At 36.5% G+C, this 27243-nt stretch overlaps 1 long non-coding RNA gene across 1 annotated transcript in view; it reads right to left on the bottom strand.

The window, feature by feature from the left end:
- The window catches only part of LOC126498332 (uncharacterized), a 161305-nt gene that overhangs the window by 111172 nt on the left and 22890 nt on the right, over positions 1-27243 (bottom strand). Inside the window, exon 3 of the long non-coding RNA XR_007590817.1 lies at positions 4919-5007. This is a non-coding gene — a long non-coding RNA (uncharacterized lncRNA). The remainder of the gene's footprint in view (positions 1-4918; positions 5008-27243) is intronic.

The following is a 27243-nucleotide window of genomic DNA, read 5'->3' as shown; positions in this document are numbered from 1 at the left end:
AGTGCAGAATTCTACCAGAATTTCAAAGAAGAGCTAAAAAGATATACTCCTTAAATTGCTCAACACAATAGAAACAGAAGGAACATTGCAAAACTTTTTTCTTAATGATATTGTTACCCTGATACCAAAACCACACAATGAGCTCCTGGGAGCTCATGGACTTTGTTTTCTTTGTTTGTTTTGTTTGGTTTTTTCTTTTCTAATCTTTTTTATTGATTTTTATTGAGCTCTACATTTCATTCAGTCATATTTATAATGTCTTAGAAAAAAAGAATTCTTACTATCCATTAACTTTGAGCTCTTCCGAATTATTTGCCCAGAGATTTTTTTTTTTCCCCAGGACTTCTTTTTATCCTTAGTGCCTTAACCTCCTTTACAGAAAAGATTTGCCAGACTTGAGATGTAAAACTTGGTTGATCTGATAATTTAAAATAGTTTTATTTGTTTCAGAAAACAGAAGTAGGGTTACTTATTTTCCAAAATCACTTTTGAAGCAATGTGTAAGGACTGGGTGATTGAATGCTAGTGTTGCCAACTAGAATACAGACTATAGAACCAGCTGGAAGATAGACTCCTGGACATGCCTACAGGCCTTAGGGTATCTTGTCTAGGTTCCCTGCTAAGGAAAGACCCACCCATCAAGACACTATTCCCTGACATGGACTGCTGTGTTAGCAGCCACATAACTAGGCAGAGGCAGACGTTCAGAGCACTGCCCCCTGGCTGCAGGTGACACCTGGACAGCTCTTTCAACCCCTGCTGCCTGACTCCCCTACCGTGATGGACTATGCTCTCAAACAGTGAACCATCTTAGACCCCTCTTCCATAAATCAGGTACTCTTGCCAGAATAGTTTATCACAGCAATAAGAAAAGAAACCAACACAGCTATAAAAGGTGAATATTTAAGAGTATGTTTATCTTGATTTGACATGGCTGGATGCTTAGAAGATAAAAAACATTCCTTCAAAATGAACAAAAACCCAAACTCTCTGAACACTAAGGTTATGAACTCAACCTTTAGCCTCTCTAGGGCTCAATTCAGCTATTTCTTCAAACACTCATATAATCCTGATATCCAAAACATAGACAGCTCCATTATGACTTTTATAAACTCTTCAAAATACTTTACATTCTAAACTCAAATCTTTGTTTACCCATACTTTACAAACCTTTGAGTGATTAGATATTTACTGAAGAAACTGAATTTTAGGATTCAGTCACTAGTTAAACAGACTTCTAGGACCAATTCATGCTAACTGGAGACAAACAGCTACTAGAACCAATTCACAATAACTGGAGAGCCACAGAATTTAACAGGTGCATCAGCTATGCATGACTTCATTTCTAAGAGAAACTGAAAATGCTATATTGTATAGACTTTCCCCTACCAACCTACTTTTAATTATACATCTGATGACCACTGCCTTAACCACACATTCACCAGATGCTTGTGGCTATCACTCTCATTCCTGGTAAATGAGGTAGGTCATTAATAAATAATTGTGGAATAGGTGACACTCTGATATGAGTTTCCATATAAAAATTATTTCCAATTAAAGACTCAAAGTTCTTACCTATGAGTGATTGCAGTTGGGTTCCGCATGAAAACCTATTTGATATAAGTGCCATCAATATTATTTGCAGCAGTGATGATATATTTAACATGTAGATTGTCAATGGGACATATTAAGAACTGTGGAACCCTGACTGCTCTTGGGACTGGAGAGGGAGGGGGAGAGGAGTGGGGGAGAGAGAGAAGGGTGGGAGGATGGGGAGGGAAATGGGAGGCTGGGAGGAGGCTGAAACTTTTTTTTCCTTTTCTCAATAAAAAATAAATAAAAATAAAAAAAAATTCTACTCTCAAAATATAAAAAAAGATCTGTGTACCTGATCTAAAACAAAACTTTATTCCCATTTTCTCTAGAACACACAAAATTAAATAAAGAACACAATAGTAATTCATCTTAAAACAATCAACTTGCATGAAAATTATCTTTTAAACACCCACACAGCTCCATGATATATTCCTTTTATTAAAGTAGAAATTTTCTATATTATGGTTGTTTGATGCTGCATAGTTCACTCAGCTCATGGTATTTCAACGTCCTCATACGGAGTTCTCTTGGCAGCAAATATAAATATAAATCCAAGTACTCAGTGGGAAAGAAGGGACCTCTTCTTATGACTTGATCAACCATTCTTAAATACAATACCAACATTTGCTTTGCTATTTGATATCAACTCAGTTATTATAGATGTGATATAGATATATTGTGTGTGTGTATGTGTGTGTAGGTTGGTATGGGTATTATCAGACATGCTATGGTAGAAGACTACTGAAAGAAATACTTGATAATAATATATGATTACATAAAAAGTATACATGGAAAGGCTGGGGAAAGAGACATAGTGACCTTCATATCCTCCATCTTAATCGATACATCAGAACACTGACTTCTAAGTTTACAGCTTTTTAAAATAAATTATTACTTTGTTTTTATTTTGTAACAGTTTCTTGTTTATTTTTATCTATTGTCTTTTTAAAACAATTGTGCAGTCAATGAGGAATTTAATTTTTGTTTTTACAAAAAAATGTTTTTTTTTCTCATGGGTCTTCCAAATTAAAAATACATACTGATTTTTAAGAATCAGAAATACTTATTGACCAACTTGTATGTGTCGCCACGTTGAATACCGCTTTATTGTGAAATGGCTGCTAGAGTGAAATAGCGCGTGTTAGATTACAGGCTTACCGTGATTGTAAAGGGAACAGTTAAAACCTGCGCCTAGCATTTTCCCAGCAGAGAACACATAGCTGTTGCCTATTGTCACTAGGCTGTGAAGTCGATCTCCTGAGCTTAGCCTCCTGCCTAAGCGCAAAAGAATGTGGATTTTTGATGTTTCTGTAATTGCATTACGTTGTGGCTTTGTCTGAGTTAATTCTCATTCATGTTTCTCAGAACTAAAAATCTCATTCAGTCTGGACCTCATTCTTTCCTTCAACTACAGAACATTTCTCTCCTTTCAATTGCCGATTCTCCTTTATCCTGTTTATTGTGAACTTCACTGAGAGATGTTGGAGCCACTAAATCTGCCCTCATATATCTTAACTGCTCTTTTATACACTGTGTGTGTGTGTCTGTGTGCATATGTCGTATCTGTGTGTTTGCGTATGTATGTACTATATGTGTGACTTCATGTGTATGCGTGTGCATGTATATGTGTGTGTAGTTCACTGCTACCTATAGGTAAATCTTTCCTGATTGTTTCTATTCTGTAAACAATCTATGAAGCATTTTATGATCCTTCAATTTTGACATTGTTACTTTATATTTCTTAGAGCCATCTATCTATTAATGCCAATATTTATTGTTTAAGCTGCCATGTTCTTTTCATGGTTTTTGTGGCAGACAGATAATCAGTTACTACCTGGTTCTCTCAAACATGTAAAGGTTCCAGTTCCCAAACAAAAGATGACTTTTATGATGTTTAAGGCTGAGAATGTAATCAGGCATCCTTCCTTGAGGGAGGCAGAAATATGGAAGAGAGTGCAATGCTGATGATGGTTTTAAGAAGCAGGAGAAACCAGAACAAACAAATACAGGAACCTCTAGAATCTAGAAGCAGAAAAAAAAGTGATTCGCCTATCCAGAGTTTCACAAGAAAACCAGCTTAACATGATGACACCTTGATCTTTAACTGTTCTAATCTTCTGCTATGTACTTACAAATATTTGATGATTTAGCCACCAATATTAAGGCAATTTGCTGTTGTCTATAGGAAGCTAAGACTGATTATTTCCCCCTTTTAAGGGCACTGAACATATTAAATGCTTTTATGATGTGGGATTTCCCCCTGTATGCTGTGATTACCATGATTAAAAAAAACTACTTTGAGCTTATAGCAGAGCAGGGCAGAACAGAAGTAGGCTGGTAAAACAAAACTGAATGCTGGGAGAAAGGAGGCAGAGTCAGGAAGAAGTCATGTAGCTCCACTGGTGACAGATGCTGGAACTTCACCTGGTAAGCCATAGCCACATGGTGATACACATATTGATGGAGATGGGTCAAATTAATATATGAGAGTTAGCCAATAAGAAGCTAGAGCTAATGGGTCAAGCAGTGATTTAAATAATATAGTTTTTGTATGATTACTTTGGGTCTGAGTAGCCGGGAACCAACAAGCAGCTTCCTTACAACATGTTTAGAGTCTTCTTATTTATTCTGCCATAGTTATTTTATCTGGAACATTACCTTATTAAATTTCCCTTCAACCTTGTTCTTTCTCCTTGGAGACACAGACCGATGACCTGGTAGTCACCTTCACACATTCTACCCAGGAGTTTCCAGCCTTGAGTAGAGGTTCATTGTTACCAGTTTCTACACAGGGCCCCTGGGAGAATGCTGGTCCTATAGAGTAGAGGACCATGATGACAATAATGACCTCATCATAGCTGCACTGCTCTTTCTCTTTGTTATTTTGACAGATATTATTGCTTAAGCTGTCTCCCAGGCCAAGATCAGCAGCTCCTTTCATCAGCAGTATTTTTAAGCTCATTAGCAGTTACTTAGAAGAATAAAACAACATGTAAAAAACTTGAACAATGACAAAAGATATGGACTGCCAAGAAACTGAAGTTCACCTAACTATTTGGCAATTTTATGAGGTCTAATCATTTTAATATAAGTTGTACATCTGAGGTACGTATTTCTTCAGACCATTAGGGTGAATTCCTCCTCTTAAATGTGCCTTTATGTATATATAGACACATAAATATACATATATATATATATAATTTAGATTCAAATATATATCCATGGATGGGGGTTTAAGTAAGTTTGTACAGTGCTTGCCTAGAATTCATAAATCCCTGGGTTTATCGCCAGCACAACATAAAACCAAACACTGTAATCTTACCATTCAGAAGATGGAGGTAAGAGGACCCAGGCTCAAGGGCATTCTCGGTAATCTAGTGAGTCTGAGTCCAGTCTTGGCTGCATGAGATCCTGTTTGAAGTTCAAAAAAAAAAGAGATGAGAAAATAGCAGCAGGATTAAAATGATAGACTGTCTAATCTTGTTTTATGGATGGAACTGTTAGCTGTTAAAAGCACATGAACACTGATTTCAAACAGAAAAAAAAATCCAATTGTCTCCTCACTGAAATGAATATTGACTATAAAATTTAGCCTGGGTTGAAGATTTCTTTGATAAGAGGGTTATCAGCATCATTCCTATTATAATGACTCCTATAAAGATGATTAAATATATAGATAATAGCAATGTCAATTTGATAACTCACACAATGGTACAGGGAAAATTTTAACCACTGCTGTAAATTAAGTCTGTTAGCCAACCACTTTATTTTTAATTATGAATATTGTCATGATATTTAAAAATAAAATGGATTTGTTTTGTATATTTGAATAATATTTAACAAGTGGTACATTATAAGCCTATTTGGGACTCTTGTTGGTTAATCAATATCATTTCTTCTATTCTCTCTCTCATGCACCATCTTGCAGTTGTCACTGACTTATATGAGACATTAATATATTACATTTGATCTAGAACCTATGCTTCTTTATATTTCTTTTTTACTGAGAGAGGGTTTCTCTATAGCTTTGGAGCCTGCTCTGGAACTAGATCTTGTAGACCAGACTGACCCCAAACTCACAAAGATCCACCTGCCTCTCTCTCCATAGAGCTGGGATTAAAGGTGTGTGCCACCACTGCTCAGCCACTTTTTTGATTTTATCTGGTTTCCACCCTATAAATATGACTGGAAGTTTGTCGCTCCCACATCTCAAACACGAATGTGAAGAACAAGGAGATCAACATGTGCTCCATATTCCCTCACACAGATTGATTTTGCTCATCAAGGCACAAACGTTGAAAAGCACTAACTGCACTATGAGGGTTGATGCACTTTCTTCATAGACTGCTAGGGCTAAAGAGTTAAGACTGTGGATTTAAGGGAATGTCTACTTATATCCTCACAGACACTTTCTCCAAGGTTGTCCCTGCTAAAATCTCTTCAATCTTACACCAATTTGGAGGAAAGTTAGGGTAAGTTTCTACTGAACATGGACATTATCCAAGATGACTATCAGATCAGCCAAGCATACGTGTAATGCTACCTCGGGAAGATACTTTGTCGCCTGTTAATTTTACAGCACATGATGCTTGTCTATTTATTTGCAAGATCTTCCAGAAGAACCTGAGTTACAATTCTAGAGGTCAGCAGCAGAGAAAATGACATATTCTCAAACATTAATAATGTCAAGAGTTGCAAATTTATTGTCAAAATCAATATGACAATAACTTCTTCAAGATGTTGAGCCATCAAAGATCATCTCCTTGAAGAAAGATTTGCCCTCACTCACCACACTGTCTTCCTTCCATTCTTAATGAGAAATCATGTGTCAAAAGAAAATGAATTTTGGCCCTTTGTGGTCACCACTTGACATAACTTCCGTGTTAAAATGAATCAAGCCCATTCAGAACTGGCCTGATCAGAAAACGCACAAAACTGATACAGAAAACAATACCTGTATATCATTAGATTATAGTATCTAAAATTCCCTGATTTTCAGGGTTAGCAATGTTCTAAATTAATAACATTTGCCTCTCTTCTGCTTTAAAACACCATTTCAACGTCAACAAGGAAATATGATACAATTGGGAAAAACAATTATGAAACATTAAACAATAAATTCACCATTTCTACACATAAACTTGTAAGTTAATCATCACATAAATGAAATAGGAAGCTCTATTAGAGTGCATCCAGCACATATGAGAATGATCAAGAATTGCTCCTGCAAGTTTAAAGAGTTTGCATAGCCCTGTGTGGTTTGGAGGAATTCAGCTTAGATCAGCATCTATGTTGGGCCCCTTGTTTGTGCCTCATCATCTCTTCTCATTAGAAAGAAATAGAGATACTCATATTCTTAAACCTTTACAGACATTGAATTCTTAGAAGAATTTTTTCTGCATTTGAGTTCAAAGATGTTACTAAAATTTCATTTTGTTTTACATATTCTTGAAACAAATCCCTGATTTTCTATAAAGAGTGGTTAGGGCATGTGAGGTTGGTCAGTGGGTAATGTTGCCTTGCCACCAAGTCCACCTACATGAATTCTGTTTCTGAAGCTAAGATAGTGGAAAGAGAAAACTAATTCTTAAAAATTGTTTTCTTATCTTTACAGGGACTCACCAATTTGGGGTAAGACAAACTGTGCCATTTGCTGAGTAACAATATGTAGAACATTAATCTGTTATATGGAGCCATGGCAGCTCCACAGGTATAATTTTAGGACTTTAGGAATGCAGTAGAAGAGATACATCAATCATAGATTTATATATAGATAGATATAGAGAGAGAGAATTGGATTAAGAATTCTCCAGTGGCTCTTTCCATTAGCTGCAGCAAAAATGGTATGTCAAACATTAGTTAGGGTCAAGTTTAGTAGCCCCAGGATTTATTTGATATCAGACATATTTGTATTTTGTAAGCTGAATTCATCATGCTTATCTTAGTTATTATCTATTATTCTAAATCACTTGGATGGTTCCAGTCACAACAAGAGTCCAATGACCCAATAACATAACTGTATCTCCCTGCTGAGACACAGCTGGATATTTATTGCTATACTTTCCAGGTTCTCGTCAGTACCTAAGTTTTCTACGAGTGAATATTTCCCCCATAAACAATTACAGCTATCATAACATCTCCCGAGGCGCATAATTTAGGATGAGATATTTAATGTTCTTATACAAGACCTACTCTAGCATGTAAATTTTTTTCCAAACAGAAAGCCAACTCGGTATTCAATTCAATCCAGAATGGTTACTCTTCCCCACAAAGCATTTAAAATGTCATTTTTCACATGCACACGGACATGCATCTCGCTGTACAGTTGCCCTATAGCAATTACACTGTATGGAAAGAAGCTAAATTGGCAACAGCACTATAAAGAATTTTTTATAAAGTTTTATTTGAGCACTTGCCAATGGAAAAAGCGAGAGTTTCTGAAAATAATAATATTGATGCTAACACAAGGAAGAGATCAACCCCATGGAGGACGGTCCGAAGCAAGAAGAGGAAGGAGAAGACTGATACATCTTGATAGGAAAAAACTATTTCATCCTTGCTAAGAGATTCTACTGATCCATTGAGGAAGATGACATGGAAGTGTGTGTGTGAGTGTATACACACAAAAATATAATTCACATAATTCACATTCAGTACATCTGAACATTTATGAAATACACCATATTCTTAGCAAACAAATGCCTTTAGGTTGTTGTGAATACTCAACCTTTGTAAATGTCACTGTGATGCAAAAATATGGCACAATCATATTGGTAGTAACCCTTAGCAAAAAACTATGCTTTTTCTAATCGCTCCTTCCAAAGCAGCCTCAAGTCCACCCATGCACATCTCTCCCCACAGCTTAAGTACAATCCCTTTGTTCTCACTGTGTTCTCTTGGAAGATGAATCACATCAGAGCTACACTGTGAGCCATGTGTATTCCCAGTGCTTCTGTGTGTGGCAGACAGAAACAGTTAACTGTAGCTTAGAAACTTAGAGTAGACAAAGCGTTGCATAGGGATATATGTGAGATATGGATCATTTTGTTATGTTTCCATATAAAGATATAAAAGTTTGAAATAATTTCCTGAGGAAAGGGTCCAATTGGTAGCAATAGGAACCTGTTTCCACACTCAGATAATCAGTGTTAGAAGCTCCCAGGTGTAACTCATGGGCAACTCTGGAGTCTACAAATGGAAAGTTCCTGTGAAAGGCTTCCAACCATAAATTTCAGCAGACTTGGACCATAGACTTGACTTGAGTTTGGTCAACATGAGATCTAATCAAAACGGAAGCTACCCTACATCTTCTCTCATAACCATTGAGAAGGGTACTGAACACTTGTCCCTGAAGGACATACAACATAGAACACAGGAGCAAAGATAGAGGAAAACACCTTGGTTTTTAACTATCGAAAGTATCCTTGTTCTCCAGTTACTAACTGAAGCTTCTGACCATAGGTACAGAGGAACCCTATGCCACATGATGAGACTCAGAATTTCAGGAATCACATCAGTCTCAAAAGGCACACGGTGTGTTGAAAAATATTGTCAAACAAAAACACCATGTCTTGCATAATGGTCCTTCCAGGTCAGGAAAAGGAAGACATTGACATATAAACAAAATGGAGGATCGTTACTTGCTGATTTCCCCATAAGAAATACAACAATAAGTCCTTGTTGTAATGTGTGTTAGACTGCAGCTCAAAGCCATATAAAGAAAATGAGATTCAGATGAAAGGAAAGCTATGAATTGTCTAAAAACTAGTATCACTGTAGCTTTAGATAACTCTGTCTTCTGTATTCTATGTAATATACGACTAAAATATTAAAACAGATTTGTTAGTATAAAGATTGATTGGAATACCACATTCTATTTTCTACATAATTTCTATATAGATGTTTAAGAACTATCTGTTGTTATTTCGGGACATAACATATACACAGACACAATTTTATAGCATGGGCAACTGAAAAGGATAGGAATGAAGCTTTTAAATGAAAAAGATACAAGTTTTCTTTATATTAGGATAGTCTCGCTGGCATCCATTCCAATTAAACTATAACTTGCAACTAAAACATATTAAAATATAATTATCATGAAAACCCCGAAAAGAGAAAATAAAAAGAATATACAAGAAAGGAAACAAGATGGGAGTTTAAAGATTTCATTTTAACACACAATTATGCAACTGAAGAGATGGCTTAGTAATTAAGAACACTGGTTGCTCTTCCAGAAGACTCAGTTTCAATCCCCAGCACCTGCATGAGGGCTCACAACCATACTTAACTCTAGCACCAGGGGACTGAATGGCCTCTACTGAGTTCGTGGTTACCAGGTAAGTATGTAGTATACAGATATGCATGAAGGCAAAACCTCCACACACATCACACAAAAGGTATTTTTTTAATTAATGGACTAAGCATGGAAGAAGGGGATATGCAGGGAAAGAAGGGAAAAAGGTGATAAACACAGAAAAGCTCTGCAACTGACTTATGGTTTTTCAGTTTAAGAAGACATAGATCAGAGCTACCAAACAAAAATAGAAGTTCAGCTGCCTGGATCTTAAGGTACTTTATATACTCTATTTACAAAAAAGTAGACTTATTTCAGAAAGGAACACACAAAACAATAATTTGAAAAAGAAAATTGAAGATAAGAGAATTTAGGGATCTCACACCCAAACAAGAGCAGGAGGGATTATCCCAAAAATCAAACAAAATCGACTTTAAAGAATAAGATATCGAATGATGATAACAATTACATATTAGTAAAATGTCTGGTGTAGATCTCATGAAGGCACAGCATTATACATGCACACACACACTCAAAAATCAACAATCACAGTACACCATTGCAGGTGAGAACGTCATTGATTCTGTCATTAACAATGGATATCAGCTAGGCAGAGAGAAAAAGGAGGAATTAACACAATAAACCAAGAAGATACAAGGGATACACAAATAACTCTATACAAGTGTCCATAAGACACATTGTTCATGATAAGACACATTGTTCATGATATTTGTCAGACCACAAACTTAGGTTTGATAGTTTTAACAAATTAAATGTAATGCAACATACCTTCTGCAGCAGGATAAAATCAAAATAAGTGAAAAAAGAGAAAGTAGAAAACATACAAATTGGTAGAAATTAAATCATGTTCTTTTAGCAAATGATTGATTCAATATTAAATAACAAAATAAGAGAAACATAAATAATAAAAAAGCATATCGTATCAAAACTCACTGAGAAGAAACAAGAAGACACCAAGTTGGTATGAGAGGAAAGAAGGTTGGTTCTGGTAGGCAACAAGGGGGAAAGAAGGGGTTAAAATGATCAAAATATACTCTATGAAAATATCAGTGTTAATAAATTATGTAATAAAAAGCTTTAGATACAACAAATGCGTTTCTAACAGGAAAAATCATGCATTGAAAAACAAGAAAGAAGATCTGTGGATTTAGCTTAAAATAGATTTCGATTAGAGAGGGTGTGGAGTTTGAATCCTTAGAACGAACAAAAGAAAAAAAGCATAGTGTGGCATGGTTTTCTGTAACTCTAGCATTGGAGGACCAGAGACAATCAGACCCAGAGTTCTTGGTGTGAACAGCCTAGCTGAAATATCAATGTCTTTCTTGTTCTTGGCATGGTCCCAGAGATATGCAAGCATATACATGGTTGCATATGTACAAAGATAAATGTGGTGTGTATATACATATTATATATGTGTGTGCATATAGTATATATTTTATCACGAGAAATACAAAAAGAAAGGCTTGATGTCAACAATCTAACTTCATAGCTTTATGAACTGAACAAAGAACAAAGAACAATAAATAAAGCACACTTAACAGAAGCAATGAACCATAAAGGACAGAGCAGAGATTTCTGGAATTGAAACAGGAAAATCATAAAAAAACCAATTTTATAAAAAGTTAATTAATAGCATTTATTTTTAAGATTCTCAACAAAATACTACCAAACTCAAATCACTAACATATTAAAAGAATTATACACCATGACCAAGTACAATTTATTCCTGGAAAGCAAATACATTTCAATATAAAAACTGAAATTTATATAATATACCACATTAACAGAATGAGGGGGAAACAATACACAATCATCTTTATTGATGCATAAAAATCATTTGGCAAAATTTAATATGCTTTCCTGATAGGAGCACTCAATGGAAGTACTAATGAAGGAAATTACTTCACCATAACACAACCCAGATGGTGACATGAAACAAACATCATGAACAATGCAGAGAGAAGGGAAGGTTTCCTGTAAGAACAAGAGCAGGCCAGAGATGTTCATTTGGGCGAGTTCTTGGCGTAAGTCTGGATGTGCCTAGCCAGACAGTGATCAAGAAGAAGAGTCTTTCTCAGAATCAGAAAGCTTAATTAGTTTTCACAGATGATCATATGTGTAGAAAAAAATTAAGATTCCATAAGAAAAAAAATTTAACCAAATTCAGCAAAGTGACAGGTTACAAATCAACACAAAAACTCAGTTGAGTTTGCATATATCGTACTAGCAATAAGTGCTTCAAATGGGAAAATAATCCAATGTCAGTTCTACTTATAATAGCATCATAAAACAAAATAGAAAGTGTGTAAAAGATCATTGTGACAGAAATTTGAACATTTCCTACCAAATCAAAGAAGACATTGATTGTGGGTCGGTGTAAGAAAAGACATCACACACTTGCCAAATGGAAGAACTGATCATATTAAGAAGCACAAGTTACCCGCAGTGATTCAAAACCTGGGTTATTCCCCCCAAATCTTTTTTTTTTTTTTTTTTTTTTTTTTTTTTTTTTTTTTTTTTTTTTTTTTTTTTTTTTTTTTTTTTTTTTTTTTNTTTTTTTTTTTTTTTTTTTTTTTTTTTTTTTTTTTTTTTTTTTGGTTTTTCAAGACAGAGTTTCTCTGTGGTTTTGGAACCTGTCCTGGAACTAGCTCTTGTAGATCAGGCTGGCCTGGAACTCACAGAGATCCACCTGCCTTTGCCGAGTGCTGGGATTAAAGGCGTGCGCCACCACCCCGGGCCTCCCCCTAAATCTTAAGGAACAGAAAGGACCCAAGAGGTGAGTGGGCAGATCATGGGGTATGACACTCCACTCCACAGAGGGTTGCTCTAAAACAGGTCTGGTATTTTCTGCAAGTGGCTGCTTCCTTTTCTACTTCTGCTTCTATTCTGATTCAGGCGAAGATCCCACCCTACCAAATGCTGGCACCACACCATACTGATGGTTCTTCCTACACCACAGCCACTCACATGAATCTCAGTGACCTGGGCTGACACATTTTGTTCTATCAATGTAAAACAGGGGAAGGCATTATCCAAACTCATCCCCCAATTTAATGAAATTCCTATAAAAATTTCAACGACTTTAAGAGAGAGAAAAACATCCTAAATTTCTTAAAATCTCAGGAAATCCTTAACAGCCAAAACAACACTTAAAAAGACTAATTTGGAGCAATCACACTGACTAATTTCAGAACTCACTGCAAATCTATGATAATCCAACAGTGTGGTGCCAACATTAAAGCAAACAGCCCAGCGGATTGTGATGTGTAACCAGAATAATCTCCTCGTGGATATGCACGTGATTTTGACGTGTGTGTTAGAAATATTCATTGCCGAGAAGTCAGCAATTGCAACAAATATTGCTGAGAAAACACGATACTACTGGGTTCTCACCTAATAAGATATAAAGAAATGAACTTAAAATGGATTAAACAACTAAATGTCAAGTCTAAAACTATGAAGGTTTAATCAATATCTGAGTTGACATAAGACCTGCTCTACAAGATGGAACCCATACCCGAAATGGCTCAGATGGCCAATACCTGAGACTAGGTAGCCCACAGACATCACCAAATATGACTGTTCTAAAAATAAGTAAATGAATAAATAAGTAAGTAAATAAATATAGTAATAAAGTTATCCCAAATGATATTCTGCTATACTCATAGATCAGTGCCTCACTCAGTCACCATCAGAAGAGAATTTTCCTCCTGCAGAAGATGGGAACAAATAGAGAAATCCACAGCCAGATATTACACTCTGGCTAAGAGACCATTAGACACTTAGCCATAAAAGGAAGGTCTCCATGAATTCTCTCCCCTTGTCGCTTAGGGAACCTTGAAGAAGTGGAGGCAGAAATAGTGTAAGACAGAAGGGTTTGAGGACACCATGAGAACAAGGTCTTCTGAAACTCACGGAGACTAAGGTAGAGTACACATACACAGTGCACCAGGTTCTGTGTGTATACATTACACCTTCCAGTTTTCTGTTTTCATGGGATTCCTGAGTGTGAGGATGGGTGTGCCCCTGATTCTGTTGCCTTCTCATTGACTCATTTCCTTCTGTTTGTTTTGTTCAATTCTGATGTGATTGTTTTTGTTTAATTTCATATTATTTTAGTTGTTATTAATGATGTTCCTTTATTATCCCTTAGAAGTCTGTTTTTACTTTTCTGAGAGACAGAAAGAGAGTGTATCCAGGAAGAGAGGAATGTAGGGAGGAAATAGGAGGAGAAGAGATAGGGGAACCTCCAAATAAGAATATATTATGTGAGAAAACTATATTTCAACAAAAAAAACTGTATATATTAGATTTAAAAAAAATACCACCAGGCAAATTCTTTATGACATTTCAGGCATAAAGAACTAGAGTAAAAATTAGACAAAATGAATGTTTTGAACTTGTCTTCTTAAAGTTGATCATCAAGAGAGATACTCAAAAACCAGCAATTCACAATGTAGAAGAAAGGAAAATAGCTGAACTCCTGGGCGTGCAGATGTGCTACATATGAAGAAACACATTTATGCACACACGTACACAGAGTAAATAAATAATACATAAATTAAGTAATCAACTGGATAACCCTGTCCCCTAAGGAGAGGAAAGTACATTAGTACAGTCACATCAGAGAAAAGTATAGAACTTTCTTGACCAACTCAAGAAACAAAAGATTAAATAATTAAATTAATTCTATTTCTGGAGATATACATGAATGAATTAACCCAATGATATAGATAATATATTGATGAGGAACCTCCTTCAGCCAATGGCCTTTAAGAGGCTGACTTAGGGTAGAAAAAAGGCACGGTCCCACCCACCTCAGCCTCTTCTTCCTGCACTCCACATCCTTAATGCTGGACCCCTGTTCCTGTTCCGTGAGTTTTCCCTTTATAAAGCAAAATCTTAGAATACTCTATTTGGAGTTAGCTTGGGATTATTTGATTCACCTCTTCCCCCATTTGATGTGTTCAGCATCCATATATACAGGTAGATGATTGATAGATTGATATATCCATAGATAGATGGCAGAGAGATGATAGATAGATTAGATAGATAGATAGATAGATAGATAGATAGATAGATAGATAGATAGGTAGGTAGGTAGATAGATAGATAGATAGATAGATAGATAGATAGATAGATGATAGATAGATAGATAGATAGATAGATAGATAGATAGATAGATAGATAGATGATAGATAGATAACAGAAAGGTTAAATGACAGAAAGTTATATCCCTGAATATAATAAAATAGTTCTCTATCATTTCATCCATTTGTACATGAATGAAAAGTAAATTGTGAATATGAGTACCTGTATTATTTTAGATATTCAGTAAAATATCATTTACCCCTAAAGTCAGACCACTTTTGAAGTATGTTACAACATGGAAAAAATTCAGGAACTAATGTTAAATGCAATTAATCATTCATGGAAAGGAAATACGGTCTGATTCTGTCTGTACAAGACACTGATGGTAGTACAGTCAGTAAAAGAAGGTAGAATTATTCTGGGTCTGAAGAGTAGAATACAGTGCTTATTTTAATGAGAATAAGTTCTAATTTTTCTGGATGAAGTAGCTATGGATTTAGATAATTAGTACAAAATATTGATGTGTTTATTATCACTCAAGGACACATAAATCGTTCTGGTAACAGAATTTGTTGTATACCTTACTGCAACAAAAGAAAAGAAAAGGTAAAAAGATGCTAGTTTGCTCTAATTTTTTTATCCACCATTTCAACTGACCCTCATCAAGTCAGTTCATGAACCACACTGAGAATTCCTTGGAAACACAGGTTGTCACTTCAGATACCTAGGGATGATACACCTTGGGCTAAAGCCTTAAATATCAGATTACTTCCACCATCCAATTCATGAGTATTAACACTTTTAATGTTTAAATGAAAATATCTGGGCAAGGATGCCTATTCTACTTACTATGATACCACTCTTTTATTTCTTTAAGTCACTCCTGAAACATCTACATTTTTTAAATGTCAGAGAAAGCATATCTCTCTCTCTCTCTCTCTCTCTCTCTCTCTCTCTCTCTCTCTCTCTCTCTCTTTTTCTTTTTGTGTGTGTGTGTGTGTGTGCGTGTGTGTGTGTGTGTGTGTGTTATTTGCCTTTAACTTTTCTCTGAGCACAGTATTTATGTATTCATGGCTTTGCTTAGGTTTATCATAGTGGTTCCTATGACACACCTTGAAGAACAGTATGAAAATACAAGCGCTCCCCATGCCAATCACAGGCTTCATTCGTTGTTTCGTGTGCCCTTGATAGGACCTGGAAGTAAAGAACACTAGGAAAGAGACAGCCGCCCTTCTGCATTTATCATGATGCTCTCGTACAAAACCTAGAAAGGAGTCGGGGAGTGGAAGGAGAGCACTGAAGGGAATAATCAAGTGTAGTGTACAGTTGCAATTACAAATTAGGTAATTGCCCATGGAAACATTGGCTTTAATTTGAACATTCTGCTGTGAATTCTGAGTTCACTGCTGTCTACTTGTGTCACCGCTTCCCTATTTCCTCTTTCTTACTCTAAGAAATAATTATTGTCAGCTGGAAATTAAATATTCCATGTGGTACATTCCGTAGATGAAGCTCCTCACTACATCACGGTCCACTGACCACCCATTGTGTTTCCATCATCAGATATCTTACCAAGTCTAAAACTGGAAGAGAAAAATCTAAATCCTGGCAAAGGAGCTAATGACAGGAAATGAAGGGAGACACCTGAAAACAAGAAGCAGTGAACTTGCTCAGAGTTCAATATGTCTGTGGTAGCTGTGTTTTACAGCGACCCCTTTGAAACCAAATTGGAGAAATGGGTTTTCTCAAAGGGAACTGACAGAGAAGGGGCGCTAGAAGGGTTAAAGCCAGCATCCTCCTCTTGTTCAGCCCGAGCCAAAGGAAATGTAAGGATATTTAGGGCAACTGTAATCAATATGATACATGTGGTGGTTACTCTATGGCAAGTCACTGTTTAACAGATATCATAGTTCTGTAAAGTCTGTTCACAGAACACCATGAGACTTCAGCGACTTATCGTGAAGATTGTAGTACTTCAATGGTTTTCCCTGTACACCTACTAAAACAAAACACTCTGAGAAGTGTTGTATAAATACAAGAAGTTAGATTTGTATACTGTTTTCCCACAAATTCTGTTTTCTTTGTAAATATCGCAATAATATGAGTAATTACAGCAAAAATAGTAGCCCACATACAACCATTTTTTTTTTTTTTTTTTTGATTTTCGAGACAGGGTTTCTCTGAAGTTTTTGGAGCCTGTCCTGGGACTAGCTCTTGTACACCAGGCTGGCCTCGAACTCACAGAGATCCGCCTGCCTCTGCCTCCCGAGTGCTGGGATTAAAGGCGTGCGCCCACCACCGCCCGGCCATACAACCATTTTAACACTACTTTGGTTAGAGTGAGGGCATATTGAAATTTTCAAAGCTAAGGAAACAATTCACATGGTTTTCTATTTTCTCAGTCTAGACTAAACTCTGGAAACAACACATAAAGAAACAAGAGCAGAGGGAATTGTGGATGGGTCACTCTACGGATTCTGGAATCCCTCTCCTGCCTTTAGTTCCTCTGTTCAATGGGCAGTTCCCATCAGTGCTAATAGCATCTACCTGGATCAAGCAAAAGCAGACAAGCAAGTGGGTGCTGCCTAACCGGTTCATTCTCATCTGAAATGGTGTATTCAGAAAAGCAGAGTGTATTGCCTGGAGAAATTACAAAATTTCTTTCTAAAACCACCCTTACCAACTTCTGCTGTGTGGTTAGCATACATATTTAAAAAGATGATTTCCCAAAATTTACAGCAGGAAGAAAGTAAACTAGGAGAGTTAAAATTTTATGATTATTACAGCAGTTAATAAGAAAGGATAAATAGAGAGAAGGTAAGACAATGATAAATGTATTATTAGAAGGAGAACTTTCTGTATCAGATGGTCTTTGAGCATGCAAATTACCTGAAAAACAGCCAATGCCAACTATATTTATAATACAAATTTAAATAAAGCAAAAATACCCTATATTACAATTAGGAAATTTAATTGCCCTGGATTTTTGTTCACCAATCACTAAATAAATATAAAATAAATCATTGTGATAGATCTGTGCCTAAATTCATGTTATTTGGGCAAAAAAGTGAGTAACTGTTTCTTCTTTCCCTAGACCCTTCTAGTAGCCAAAATGTTCCCTGTGTGCTTCATAAACATCTTAATATTAGGATGATGGTCAGTCAGTAATGCCCTTGCATTCCAGCATGAGCTATTGTTCCAGGCTAATGAGAGAATCTGTTTCACAAAACAAGGTTAACACCATGCAAGGAAGGGCAACCAAATCTGTCCCGTGACCTCTGCATGCACACACTTGGACACTGAGGGGGGAGGGAAGGAAGGAAGGAGAGATCTTAGCATATTCAGCTTCATTTTCATATATTTTAACTTGTGCCATAATAATGAAAACCACCAAATATTAGCATTTGTTTTGCATAACTTTATCCGTTTGTGGAACTTCCTTTTAGACAATGTGTATATATAATTATGCATGTGAGTATAGTTCTGCTTATCCAGATATTGGGAAGTTGTGATGTAAAGTTCAAAACAGTGTGTGTGTGGCCTGATTTATGGTATTGCCTAATAAAATTTACTTTAGGAGCTACTAAAAAATTATGACAAACATTATAAAATGGTAAGGTATCCAAATTATGAGGTTTGATATTTAGGTTCACATAGCACAGACTCTAAGAGCTGGTTTTCTGCTTGTTAGAAAACCTCGTCTTGCTCAAGAATGTTCACAAAACTTTCACTTGAAAGCCTCCACTGTGAAGACATTACCCTTCAAGAGAGAAAGGCATGTGGAGGGAGGGGCACACATCTAAGCATCTACACAGCTCAGACAGTTGACAGGTATGGAGTTTCACATAGTTAGGGTTCTTAACTGTGATTTTCCTCTGATGAGTCTTTGACTCTAACAGCATGTTCCAGCAGCTGACTGGGACCTTGCTATTGGTCTTTCAACTATTTTCTTTACAACCAGTTGAAGAATCAGTGAGGTTAGTATAATATTGACAGTTAGTTGATATATAGATAGGAAATAAGTAAGTCGATAGTTGACAGAGAAGTTTATTGGTTGTATATAGAAATGGAGAATAGGTAAGTAGGTATATGATAGTTAATAAACTTATAGTTAGATAAACCATTAGGTAGATAGCAGGTAAATAGATAAAAAATGATAGAAATAGATAAATAAACAAGTGGTCGACACAGGCAATATAACATAGGTAGACAAAAGAAGAAATAATTGCAAATTAGTTAAGGGCTATGGCTTCTCCCACTAGATAGGAGTCAAAGTTTCCAGGACATCACTCAAGTGATCTTTTCATTAGTTTAGTTCTCTCCAGTGTTGTCACTTAAATAGAGATGTTATAAATTTAGGTTTTTCAGACTTGGCCATGTATGTTTATGTTTATGTATATGTTTATGCAATTTACACATATAATATTGAAGTATCTGGTATAAAAGATATACAGGAAATAAAGGGGGGGCCTAAGGTGAAGTTTCTTTAGTTCTGCTAATGCCTTCGTCATACACTTCTAATAAAGACAGCTTTCAGTTTCTTGATATAATTATTAAGGTTTGGCTTTCTCTCAATAAATGTTCTAAAAATAAATCCAGTAGAAAGACAAATGGTGAGTCTAATATCGAACTTTGCTGGTTAACTGTTGACAGACAGCTAAAACTTGAGTCTCCCTTTTCTGTGAAATCAGTTGCTGTGCTGCCTGTCCTCTTCTTAAGGGTCACCCGTAAAAGCACAGTGAATTATGGGTAAATAGTGTGTCCTTCAAGAACCCATGGGTGGGACATGCTCCCGAGTGTCCAGGTACAGAAGTGCAGGGACGTTTAGGCTGTAGAGGAGTTTGCAAGACTGGTTCCACCCCCATTCTAGCTTCAGATCTTAGGTGACCGCCTTCTATTAAATACATTCCTGAAATTAAAATGCCATCCACCATGAAATAATTAGGTTAGTCCACAAAGCCCTCACCAAAGTTAAGCTTTATGGACTTTCAGTCTCCAGACTGCAAGTTAAAATAGACTCTTTTCATTATAAATTCCTATGTTTGGGTCTTTTCTAATACTATTGAAATATTAACTATGGCTAATGCCAAGACACAAAATACAAGGCATTAAAAAAATAAAGATGGGAACTATTTGTAGAAAGTATTTAATATGAAAAGTATAACTTTAATGAACTATGTTTTCATAGTAGTGGGGAGGAAGTGCTTCCATTTGGTTTGGAGGAACAAAAATTTAACAAAAGCTGAAACTACTCTTGAACTTCCATTCCTCTCTGGCTGTCACCAACAAACTCAGGTACTTTGACAAGGGCAGAATCTTGACATAAACCACACTAAGCAATACCGAAGATCTCCATCTTTATAGCCACAGGCTCTTTTAAGACCTGTGTGGGAAAAAATGAATATTGGGAAAGGTCAGAAGGCAGAATGAAGAGACAGTCTGATTAAAGTTTTCGCTCCAGGCAGTCAGAGATTTTTCTGTTCTCAAACTCAAATGCGATGTCACTTTGCTCATGCTAGTTTCCAGCTTAAATTTTTAAGAATATGGGTTGTTAGGGTTCAGAATATTGTGTGTGCTTCAAAGGAATTGAAAGCCCAGGCTGTACCCAAACAGTGGGAACTGGGTCTTGCTACTCGTGAAGCTCTCTTATTCCTTCATTATATTTCTACTTTTCTTCTTCATGCATGGTTTTCAAGGTATCATTTTTTAAATTGAGTTTATTGAGCTCTAAATCTTTCTCTGTTTCCCCTGCTTCCCCCCCCCCTTCAACATTCTCCCAAGATCCCCATGCTCCAAATTTACTCAGGAGATCTTGTCTTAATGGTCTCATTTTAAGATATGTTATTTAGGACAAACAATTCCATAAAGCTATGGAGAGTAATTGAGTTCTTTGATGTCCAAACAGTATGCTAAAACCCAATAAGATAGGTAAAATACATACATGAACTTTAAAAGTTTTAAAGAAATTTTACACAAATAACGTTAATGCAATGCAGACAACTACCAGCTACCTGACCCCAGCCAGGTTTTTCTTTTTAACCACAAAACACCTTGACTTTAAGTCAATCTCCCACCCCCCGCTTTGTGTGTGTGTATCTGTCTCTCTCTCTCTCTCTCTCAATTTTGGACAGCACAAAAGTTTACAAAGTTGTGCACATATTTTTCATTGATAAAACATGGGAAACTATGAAAAAGGAAGTGATAACATTTCTAAGAAACACAACCATTCTATATCTCTAGACCTTTAAAGTTGCCGTCCAGCCTAACCCTTAACTCGGCCAAGCACCACGGATACAGTAGAAGTTCCCACATCACTCATGTAAATATTAGCTAAAACCAAGGAACAGCAGCTTGACAGGTCCTTGAAAAGTTAAACATATCATTTCCCCTTGAGCTATCAGCTGCAGTCTAAAGTACATGCCCTATTGAAACAAATTCACATAGTGAGCACCAGTATTCCTGGCAACATCATTCACAACAGCGAAAATGTGGACGCAGCCCAAATGTCCACCAGCTGATGAATCGAGGAGAAGAATGAATGTCAGAAGGGATGTGTTCAAGTGTGAAAATAGATGGAGTTACAAGCTACAACATAGATGAACCTTAAAAATGAACACATTCCATGAAATAAACCAGATATCAAAGGAAAAATGCTGCTTAATGCCATATCTATGAGGTGTCTGTCATAGAAGAGACACATTCACAAGGACATCAAATAGAAGACTTCTTGCCGAGGGCTGTGGTAAGGAAAAATGGGGAGGCACTGTTTCATATAGGAATAGAGATTTTATTTGGAATTATTAAACAGTTCTAGAAATAGATTGAGGTGATGCTTGTACAATATTATAAGAATAATTAATATGACTGAGTTAGGTATTTAAAATAATACAATGACAAAATTCTAATCTTATTTGTGTATATTTTATGATCTTATTAAAATATAGTGTTTATAAAATCTATGAAATAGATCAGTTATATTCTACTTAAATATGATAATAATTATGATTATTAATTATCCTTCTTAGTAAAATTTAATTTCAGCTTGATGGATTTCTCAGTATTCCATGTCAAATTCAGTGGACTAGGAAAGCCAAACATACAGTGGCATCCAGTTCTCTGTTTTGCCTGTCCTGGGCCTCGCCACACCTCATGGCAAGCCCTATATATGGGTCTGTATAAGAGGTAATATTCTTGGTTCCTAGATACAGATATTTCATCATGGGGTTACATGTTCTGACCTCAACTAGCCAGGAAAGATAACATGTCTTGTTTGTAAGACCCTGATTCACAGAAGGAAAGACAAGGAACATTGTGTAAAAGAGGACAAAGGCTGGTTGTGGCCATGGTCCTTAGACTTCAGAGTTACTCTGACCTGTTATTGGTGGGTGTCAGGAATACTGTTCATAGCGGGTTTAGAGTCAATGCCCCACCCTTGTCGGCAGTATGAGTGCAGGTCCCTATGCCTCCCTCCTAAGGTCTAAGGCAGAACATGGTCCTGTAAGCAACTCAATCTCACCAGCACCGTAATGGAAAGCACTTTACTAGTTCAAAGACAGAGCTAAATGACTGATCTGGAGTGTAGACAATAAAGGCGCAACCCTTAGTGCAGGTCTTGTCTATTTTAGGAAATGACTGTGGTGTTAAGCCATGAAGAATTAGCGCCACCAGCTCTCCGTTGTGCATAACCTTTTGACAACTAGATTGGTTTGTTTAAATACTCTTTGTTAATACCGCTTAGTTATTTCCTTCGCGTGCTGGCAATCCACGCAGACATCCAACACTCTCAGTTGTCTTGGCGTCCCTGAAGTGCTGACTGACTTTGTTGGACAGCTGCCACATGGTGTCAATTCGCACACCACTTCCTCTATCTAAAGACATCTTCTTGTGAACGATGGAAACATTCTTAACCTGAGTTTTTAAAGAATGTAACAATATCAAGGAAAATCGAATCAGATTTTCTTCCCAGGAACAAGCTTCAGCTTGTTCAGTGGCAAAGTCATGATAAATGTTCCTTTATCTCTCTGTGGTTTTAAAACTGTCTGGGGCAACTCTGTCTTTCGTAGCGAGATGTTCTGTGTCTGCAAAGAGAATTTAGTACAGTGCTCTGCTCTGTTCTTTGAATTCTTCGCCTATGTGTAGATCTTTCCTGCGGCAAATACATTTAGCTGATTTTGCAATCAAAGAATGCCAAAATCCAGAATGCCACCTTTACGACCAGATATCTAAATAGCTCACATGATCCTTATTCTCATGGACTAAATCAAATAACTCCATCTACCTTAAAAATATTTGACCACACAGTCACCTTTCAATAATAAGACATGAATCTATCCTTTTGCTTATTGTATTGATTCCTATAAAAAAAAAAAAAAACATTGACTTAAACAATGTAGAAACAGCCACAGTAAGTAAGGGCAGTTATTGTACTAAAATTGGTGGACAAATGCACAGTGTATATCAGAGTAGCCCAAAGAAACTTAGCAACAGCACAATGAAAAGTTCTCCCTTAAAGACATGGTCAAACATGGTCAAAGCTGTCAAAACCAAATAATCATGTTTTTCCCTCCTGGATCTATGAGAACTTCACGGTGTCAACTTAGTACCATTTGGGCAATATTACATGATTTAAATCTAACCATTGGCATATCCACTTCGAGGCACATTTTCCACTTAAACAGACTAGAAATATTCAAATATTTCAGAGTCACAAGAGGTAAGGAAAGAGTAAGGAACTGGCAGACAATTGATACTGCAGTCAGAATAAAAAATAAGCAATATATGGAAAAATGATAAGTTTAAGCACACATGAGTTAGTACGACTAATAAAGACAGACGAAGAGCAAAGGTAATGTTATTGATATCTTACATGATTGCATGGTGTAGTTATGATACAGTGTTATTTTTTATTTGTACTATATTATTAAAGGTATTATTAAAATAATCATTGCTATTAGTTCTAAATTTTAGTTATAGTGATGGAGCAGATAGGGAAAGATGGAATATAAGTGCTTGTTTTTCTGATTTCAATGAATATACTGTAGTTACAGAAGATGTTAGCATTAAATGATTCTAAAGGATGAGTGGAGTTTTTGGGAAATCATTATTACTTTATAACTTCTCCATAAGTCTAAAATTATATTAAAATAAAAAGATTTTGTACAAAACAGAGCACAATCAGCAGACATTTTGTGTCCTTCGCCTCTTGTCTGCCTAAGGTGTGCCTCCATACTGCAAGCAGAGACAGCAAGGCATGAATGAAAACAGGGAGGAGAGCTCTGTGAAGCCAAGAAACTCAGCCCTGTCAGCTCACAAATCTGCAGGGGATGCCTGAGCCTCACACTAGCTTCCTATCCCCAGCTTCCTGACATATGGGGACAAAGTAAGAAAGACAAGGAATAAAACACAAATAAAATCTATGCATTTGGATCAGGTCACTGAAAACAGTAATTAGCTACCATCCGTTGGCAACTAAACTTTTTCCATTGGAGATTATTGTTCTCTATGTCTACAGCAAAATCTTTGAGTATCACACCCTCTGCAGTTGAATATTTGTGATTCCTTCTCTGAAGGAATGTACTTGGACAAATACCCAGCCTCTAATGGATAGATCTCAAGAATTCATTGAGGTGGATTTTGTTACCTTAACTTGTGGGAGAAACTGATGCTCAGATTACATGATTCAAAGTCACGCAGATACTGCCATTCTATAGTGGTATGAAATTAGTTCTACACATTATCATCTCCCATTTAAGATGTGGAAGTCATTCTCCTGCCCTACAGTGTGACCAAGCACTAATGGTTTATTCCAGTTAACTTGTGTTTTAATACAGACGTATGACTTTGGTACTAGATCATGAAAGCAGTGTAGACTGGGTGTGTCCTCTTTGTCTTGGGCCACTCACTTGTAGAGAAAGCCATTCACCTAGATGTAAGGAATGAACACCCTGCTAACACAACACAAAAGTATCTTGGATGATGATGTCCCAACCCCAGCTATATGTTCAGATATCATCCTAACTGCAACCTAAACCAGACATATTTAACAAACACAATTATAAATTTGACTCATAATTTTAAAAAGATTAAAATGTTTTGTTGCTTTTTAAAAATCTAAGTTTTGAAGTAACGTGTTATATAACAACAGGTTGTAATTATATATTAATGTACATAAGTATTTGTATATGTGTATGTGTAAAGCAGAAGTAATCAGGGAAGAAGAGGCTATCATCATTAGAGAGAGGGTCATGGAAAAGTCGGCGGAAGGGAACTTGCGAGGGCTGGAGACAGCAAAGAGAAGGGGTAAAGTTATATTACTATATTTTAATTTAAATTGTATTGAAATAAAAGTAAATCACGTATAGCTTTTAAAATGAAATAGGAAAATCTATAAAATGAATATATATGCTTTCTAAAGAAAAGTAACAGGAAGCCTCAATTGTATAATTTTTACTTTCTACTTGCATATCTATTTTTCCTTGTTATTTTTCACATCATATTGTCTATCACCAACGCTACAAAATAGTGATATTTTCTTAACTTCTTACTGTGTTTTAATTTTTATGTTAGCATTACACTCTCATATTCTCTAGCTCCCAAATAAATTTCTTCAAACAATTAAAAATAATGAAGAAAGAGTGTGTGTCAGGAGGGCGGAGAATGAGCTTTAAAAAAATAAAATGAGTGTCTCCTGCTTTTTCAACAGGAAGTTCAGGCCAATGAAAGGGGAAATGCATTCTTATTGTAGCTTATTAGCTCCTTTTTATCTTAACAAATGAGAAAAGAATTTTTTCTCGGAAGCCTTATGAAAGGAAAATAATTTTCTCTTTCTTTTCAAATTCTTATTTCAAGGTTCAAAAACTTAATGCAGATGTGCGTGTGTCATCCAATATGAAAAGCACGTGTTTTCTCTAACCATGCTTCTTCACATCAGGTTGCCTCTGATTTGTATTTGTGCTCACTTAAGCTCCTCCACCCTTCTGAAGTTCATACTCTCTCTAAGAGGAAAAAATGTTCTTCTCCAATAATTTTCCAGGAAAGAAAAATTAAGAGCTGGGTGGTCCAGGAGGTGAAGCTGTTGACACACCTCTCTAAGACCCAACATGGACATTACCTTTGGCCTGCTGTACTGCTCTACCAGGAACTGTTGTCCACAATAAGTAGCTGTGGAAGCTAAGAGTTTCTCCTCCTGCTTCCCTTTTGGTGAGGAATGGCTGCTTCTGAACCACAGTACTTCCAAGCCAAGGTTTATCTGTCACTTTTCTGTTTGCCCTTCATGCCGAAGACCCTCAAGCTGAGGTAGAAAATTAAGAGAATCTTCTTTGTTATTGCCCCCAGCTGCCTACCCTTCAGCCTCTTGTAGCAGAAGATAAACTTACTTTACACTACTGTGGTAGCAGCTGTTGAATGTTATCCTTTTGAGCAGTAAGGTTGATGACTGTGAAGTCCACCATAGAGGCCTTTTTCATCTAACCTTAATCATCCACAGACTGAAAAGAATAGCATACTAGTGTTTAGGTTTGAATTTGTGGTGTCTACCGAAACTCAAGGACTTAATTGGCAGACATGAGGGCTGATTAGATCATTAGCACATTCACCCAATTGTTTGTTGGCTTCATATCTTCTTGATAGTTGTATAATATAATGGCATTTGAGGGACATGCAGCAGGGTGGGATAAAGTAGGCCCACAGGGACTTTCTCTTTGAATGTTGTGTATTGTATTGGGTTTCTCCCTGTCTTATTCTCCTTCATGGTTGCCATTAAGCAAGCAAATAGCCTTGCTCTCCCAATTCCATTCTGTTGCACTGTTGCCCACTCCTCAGCTGAAAACTTTCTGAAATAATGAGACCCAATAAAGCCTTCCATTTCAGGTGATTTTCCTGGTATTTTGTAATAACCATGAAGGTCAGACTGATACCCCAAGTCACAGATAGAAACTGTAATAAAAAGAGCCCTGAAAGGACTTCATCAGGATAACAAAATTATCTCAGTGTATCAATGTGGCAGCTCGCAGAGGACCTTACAATTAATGGGACGGTGTGTTTTTTTCTTTTGTATATTTGGTTCTTTATTGTATGTATTCTGGAATCATATGCTTGCCACGGTGCCAACATGGTGGTCATAGTACAACTTGGAGCAGTCAGTTTTCTGTTTCTATGTGTATGTTGCAGGGGTGGGCTTGGGTTGTCAGGCTTATCAGCAAGTAGCTTGATGCACTGAGCTATCTCCGAGGCCCCATGAT

The sequence above is a fragment of the Alexandromys fortis genome, unplaced genomic scaffold (genome assembly GCF_014885135.2).
Source record: "Alexandromys fortis isolate MF-2015 unplaced genomic scaffold, M_Fortis_MF-2015_v1.1 scaffold_3, whole genome shotgun sequence".
In the NCBI taxonomy this organism is placed as follows: domain Eukaryota; kingdom Metazoa; phylum Chordata; class Mammalia; order Rodentia; family Cricetidae; genus Alexandromys; species Alexandromys fortis.
Note: the sequence above shows the minus strand (reverse complement) of the source record. Positions and strands in the feature narration are given on the sequence as shown.